This window comes from Brassica napus, chromosome A10, assembly GCF_020379485.1.
Source record: "Brassica napus cultivar Da-Ae chromosome A10, Da-Ae, whole genome shotgun sequence".
Classification (NCBI taxonomy): domain Eukaryota; kingdom Viridiplantae; phylum Streptophyta; class Magnoliopsida; order Brassicales; family Brassicaceae; genus Brassica; species Brassica napus.
The window spans coordinates 6,243,987-6,250,501 of NC_063443.1; positions in this window are offsets into that span (position 1 = coordinate 6,243,987).

The following is a 6,515-nucleotide window of genomic DNA, read 5'->3' on the forward strand; positions in this document are numbered from 1 at the left end:
ATTAGGGTTTTCCTAGTTTCCTTATTCAAACGGAAATCGACAGTGCGAATTTCGGTTCCCACAATCGCACAGTACAAGCAAAGGATGCTGGCGGTTGCACTCCCTAAGCAATCCCGCGAAGCCACGATGTGCAAAGGGTTCGGTTCCACTCTAATCGAACCTGCCCTGCAATGGTACATCAATCTCCCTACCAGGTCCATATCCTCCTTCGCGGGCCTGAGCGACAAGTTCGTGGAGCAATTCGCGAGCAGTAGGAGCCTGGAGAAAATTTCAGATGGCCTCTACGAGATCCTCCAACATCGAGTAGAACCCCTGCGAGACTACATAGCACGCTTCAACCAGGAGAAAGTGGCGATCCCGGAATGCAGTATCCCTACGGCGATCTCTGCCTTCAAGAGATGTCTACTTCCAGATGGAGGGCTATACAAAGAATTGACCAAATATACCTGCAAGACCATGGAAGATGTGCTGTCCCGAGCCTGGGCACAAGTAAAGTGGGAAGAAGATGTTGCCAGCCGTGCCAAGGCTCAGCCACCAAAGATCAGCCCGATCAGATCGAGGAGACCCGGACAAAAGATCCTCCCAAAAGGGATCCAAGAACTCTGGTAGTAGAAACAGGGGCAGGTTCCTGTATCGACCTCAGGAGAAGGAAGAAGGGATGTTAGTATCTACCTGGCCCGATATCTCCCATCTCTCAATAGCAACACCGGAGCTAGTCAGCACACCAAGAGAGATGGGCCAACAGGTTAAATGGCCTCCAAAGATGAAAGCACCTGACTCATTCCGGAACCCGGAACTATGGTGCGACTTCCATCGTGATCATGGCCACAAAACCGAAGATTGCATCGCACTGAGGAAAGAGGTCAACGAACTACTCCAGAAAGGGCATCTCCGAGAATTCCTCTCAGAGAAAGCAAAGGCCCAACGCAGCAAAGAGACAGCAGGGAAATCCAAAGGAGCTGCACTAGTGATATACCTTGGATTTGACCCGTTTTCATCCATGGTATATAGGTGTTTTACTATATATATATCTATGTTTTCTACTCTTCTAGGTATGTTTTGAGGTTCAGGTGCATTTCGGAGTAAAACTATGACTTTGGAGCATTTTGGAGCTTAAAGGACATTTCACCTGAGCTGACCACGTAGAGGTCGACGAGAGGAAGAACAATCGATCGAGGCGCATCAGTGCTGACGATCGATACCAGGAGATGCCTCGACAGATGAAGATTAATATCGATCGATGTACACAAGTACCATCGATCGATGTCGAGACACCAGACGCAATATTTTGGATTCAGCAGACTTAAAAACCAAGGCCAAGCCAAATTACAAAAATGCCCTGACGAGTTTTTAACCTAGTAGATTATAAACTGCCTAAGTGTTTTGACGGCAGAAGAGAGCTTTTTGGATAGAGACCTTTTTGTTTACAAGTTTAGGAGAGAAGATCACTTGTGATTGGAACTCCTTGTTATCATTTCTTTTCATCTATACTATAAGTTTCTATTTCTTCATTGTTATGAATTGCTTTGCTATGTCTGAGTAGTTTAATTATTAGATCCAGGGTTCGGATAAGTTTGTGGGATTAGCCCCAAACTATAGATCTGCCTTGTTTTGATATTCATAATAGATTTGTATTCATTGCTTGTTTTAGCCTTGCTAACTAGAACTTGATCATAGGATTGCATATTCAAGCACCCTTGTTATCCCATCCTGACATCTATCTATCATATTAGGACTGTTAGAGAGGGTTAACCACCAATTTAGTATCTTAGTAGGGCATATCATACTCGCGCATAGGCCTGACTAGAACCCGTCGATCGATGTTCCTCAACTACTATCGATCGACGTTGGCAAAGATGTATCGGTCGACGTCCCAATAGGACTATCGATCGACACTCTCTCGTTGTCGACATACTAACCGTTGAGACACAAGATCTAGCCTGTTAACCAGTGAAACATGAGACAGCTGATCACTGAGTTAAGCGATTGAGCTCTAATTTATCATGCATGCAAAAATTAGGCATCTATAGATATTATAATCTCCAACACCTGAATAGTGGCCCTGCATCTAATATCATTTACAACCAAGTTACGTTTACTAGTTACTTCGCTTGTTACTATTGCTATTTCATTTAAACATTTACACCCCTTAGAATTAATAAACACTAGATTTAATTGTTCCCTAGCTCCTTGTGGATTTGATCCCTAAGTACTACATCTGAACCTCTTTTGATGAGAGTAACACTCCTTAGGGTAATTTGAGTGGTATCAAATTTGGCGCCGCTGCCGGGGAGCTTTGATCGCCATTAGATTTAGTTTTATTGATTCTTATTCTTTTCTATACCCCCTTTCTAATTATCTTTTTCTTGTCTTTTCAGGTGCATGCCCAGCGGTACCAAAAGTGACAAGGAGAAAGACTTGATGTTCTCAGACGATCCTGCTCACTTGGAACACACCATCCGTAGAGGTCAACGTTCCACATCGCTCGACGCAACAACCGTGTCGTCAAAAATGGTAAACATTATTATTCTAACAGAGGATGAGAAAGAAAACCTATATGACCAGGACGGTCATCTGCCTAATGCAACAGGTCAGAAAATAGACGCTTAGGGGACTGTAATCCCTGATGCTAATGCTACAGGAGCTGCTCAACCTGTAGATGAGGACGCTCGATCGAAACCACTGGCCGACTACAATCGCCCAGATGAGTACTATTCCAACAGATCAGCTATTCGACTTCCGGAGATCCAGAAGCAGAATTTTGAGCTGAAGCCTCAATACTACACTCTCGTGTCGTAGATACCCTACTCTGGGTTACCGCACGAGCATCCTATGGGTCCATTTAGAACGGTTCGAGGATCTAATCGCTGCTATTCGGATGGAAGGAGTCCCCGAAGACTACCTGTTGTGCAAGCTCTTCAGATACAAGATTTCCACATTCTCGGAGGAGGCTGGAGAGTCCTTCAAAGATGTGTGGATTAGATTTAGGTTCTTCCAGCGAGACTGTCCACACCACGGATTTAACGAAGTGCAGCTTCTAAGCACTTTCTTCCGAGGTCTCGCCTTACAGTATCAAATGGCTCTTGATACGACGAGTGAAGAAAACTTCACTACTCGGAATCCATTGGAAGCTGTGAGACTTATCGAAAACCTTGCTACCAGCAGCAGCACCAAAAACACTGACTCTGAACGGAAGAAGAATGTAGCCTCTATCGGGAAGGAACAGATGGACGAAGTAAGAGCTAAGTTAGATGTGGTGCACGAGCTTCTTAGGAGGCAAGTCTGTTCAGCTGAAGGAGAAGTAGCAGATACGAAAGGAGAAGAAAATGTGAACTACATCGGAGGTACCGGATTCCAGAAATTTGGAAACCAGGGCGGAAACAGAAACTTCTTTGGAAATGGTCAAAAAAGTAACCAAAGTTCACAATTACAAAAACCCTTCAACAACAACAAAAGCAAGATCGAAGAGATGCTTGATCGAGTACTGTTAGGACAACAACAAATCACCATGGATTTCAACGGTAAGATAGACTCCGCCTACAACAATCTGAACACCAAAATCGAGACCTTAGGGACTCAGGTGAGAAAACTTGAAACGCAAGTAATTCAGACGGTCGAGACTATAAAGAGGCAAGAAGATTTCACTAGAGAGGCAAGAAGATTTCACTAGAGAGGCAGGAGCCGACAAAGGGAAACACCACGTAAATGCCATCATAGATGATGATTTCTGGCAAGTGGTGAGAAATGAAAAGCTTGAGGAAGGAGACTTCAAAATCAAAAGCTTCATGAGTCTCGGTGGATCCCAATGGTGTCGACGAACTCGCATCGATCGACAGACCATGACGAAGATCGATGGACGGATTACTCCAGTCATCGATCGACGTCGTCCGCTAAATCGACTGATTGTAATGCAGTTCGAATTCTAACTCATGAGGAATTTGCAGCTAAGCATCCTCACCCACCCACCCCTTTCTATGATAAAATCGATCGATCGGTTGAGCCAACCATCGATCGACAGAGTGAGTCCGACTTCGATCGTCACAACACACCTACCATCGATCGACAGGCACTTCTGACATACTGAGTGCGGTTACCCTCAATCGATAATGATTATATCAACGCACTCAGACCACCACCTAAACCATTAGCTAGCCCACCAGAAACAAAACCCAACCCTTTAAATAGTTCACCAGAACTAGTTCAAGAAAATCAAGAAACTGAAGGGAGACGGTTACAGAAAAGAAAGGAGAAGATTCCTAAGAACCTTAAGAGGGAAGCTAATGAGAAGGAGATGGATGGTTTCACTAAAAGAATCCTCAGAATCCCAATAGAAAAAGCTTTTGATGAAACTTACTTCACACACCGGTTGTGGATGTTCTTCAGAGAAACAAAGGTGACTGAGGAGGACATTAGGAGAATGTTTCATCAAGTCAGAGAGAAGATGAAACACAGGATCACATTGACGAAGAAGAGTGATCCTGGGAAATTTGCAATACCATGCGTAGTCAAGGGTGTTGAATTTCCCCATTCAATGTGTGACACAGGAGCATCAGTTAGTATCCTCCCTAGGATCATGGCAAACCAACTTGGTTTGACCATCGAACCTTCAACAGAATCCTTCACCTTCGTGGATCTTTCAGAAAAACGATCAGGAGGTATCATAAAAGATCTGGAGGTACAGATTGGTAATGCCCTTGTCCATGTAGATTTTCATGTCCTAGACATCGAACTTAACTGGAACTCTTCACTTCTGCTTGGAAGATATTTCCTAGCTATAGTAGGAGCTTTATGTGACATGAACAAAAACAAATTGTGTCTGACGCTCATAGACCCCAACATCCACTATGACCCCATCCGACCTAAGAGAAAGGTTATTAATTCTATGGATTACGGGAAAGAACTTGGCTTCATTGGCGCATGCCATTGTGGAGCAGAGTACGAATCAGAGTACAAAACAGAGTACTCGGAATCGATCGACACCCCCACTTTTCCATCGATCGATTCCAATGAGCCAACTGTGACCGATGAGCGCAACAACACGTCACTCGACGTAAAGCAGACGGTTGACCATTTCACTCCACCTAATCATTGTTACCCCCACTTTGCCTTCCAACCTCCAAGCAAGAGAGGACATGATGATTATTCCATAGGCAGTTGGGCAGACAGTGGTTTCCATGAAAGTTTTGCAGTTGACACTGTAATTACTTCATCTAACGAGGAACATACAGAGGAATACGATGAGGATTATTGGAAAGAACGTGCAATAGAAATGTCTTTGCAGGATGAAAGACTTGAAACACATAAGTTCACAAACACGTTTCCAACATCGATCGCCGAAGTGCACTCCACATCGGTCGATACCCACCCTCGTCCAGCAAAACAACCGCTCACATCGATCGACACCCACACATGAACATCGATCGATATTCGCTCCGCAGCGAAAATTCAGGAGCAGTAGGATATTCCCTCTCCAACTAGGTTTATAGATACCTATATAAATCGTTTTGCACTCCGAAACCACCTCAACACACCAGAGCAGACACACAAGCAAATAAGATGAACACTCTTCCTTCTACATCAACAGGAAAATCCATGAAGAGCAATCATCTCAAGAACACATGTTCTACAGAAATTATTCTTCCATCGATCGATGTATATGTATCTACATCGATCGATACTACTCTAAACCCTAATCTTTCTATTTCTAAATTGAATGATAATGCAAATATTGATTACGGTTTTCTAACACCTGATGAATTTGGTATTTTAAGGGACCCAGATGGCAACGCACGTGCAATGGATGGAAGGATCTTACAAGTGTCCAGAGAGGACATAGCAGATATCCTTCAAGTAGCCAATGGACCTGACAACCTATTCTCACAGAAACGTGGCACTCCAGACGTCATTCAAACAGATCCAAACAATCACGTAGGAGTCGCCACAACAGAAATCAATCCAGATCTATCACGCCAACCAAAAGGGCAAGCATCGATCAACGGGACAACAAAGACATCGATCGACAGGGTAACACTAACGTCGATTGATAGGGATGACCCGACATCGATCGATAGACGTTATGAATTTGGAAACCGCGCTTTTGACATGTACGGAGCCAGAAAGTTCACTTGGGAATGAAGGGACGAGTATGGAGTCTACAGAGATGAGTGTGGACATGCACGAGGCGTAGCCGGTGAGATGATACCTGTCACAAAAGACGACATCAGGAAATTACTGGAAAGAGCATCTCTTTTTGAAGAGAGCCACATCTGTCTTCCAGAACATGCCACTTCCTTCACACTCACAAGACTGGCACCAGAACTCTACACCAAAGATGAAATCAATGAGATGGTGTTTGGTATTTGTGGAGCTCAGGAAAGACGGAGAGACGAGCTCAAAACATTGGTAGAAGATACACATCAACCTTTGGATAGAGGCTACAATGAGCTTTTCAGATGTATGGCAGAAATGAAGACAGAAATTGAGAGCCTACGTCAGCAACTTGAGAAGGAAGCCAC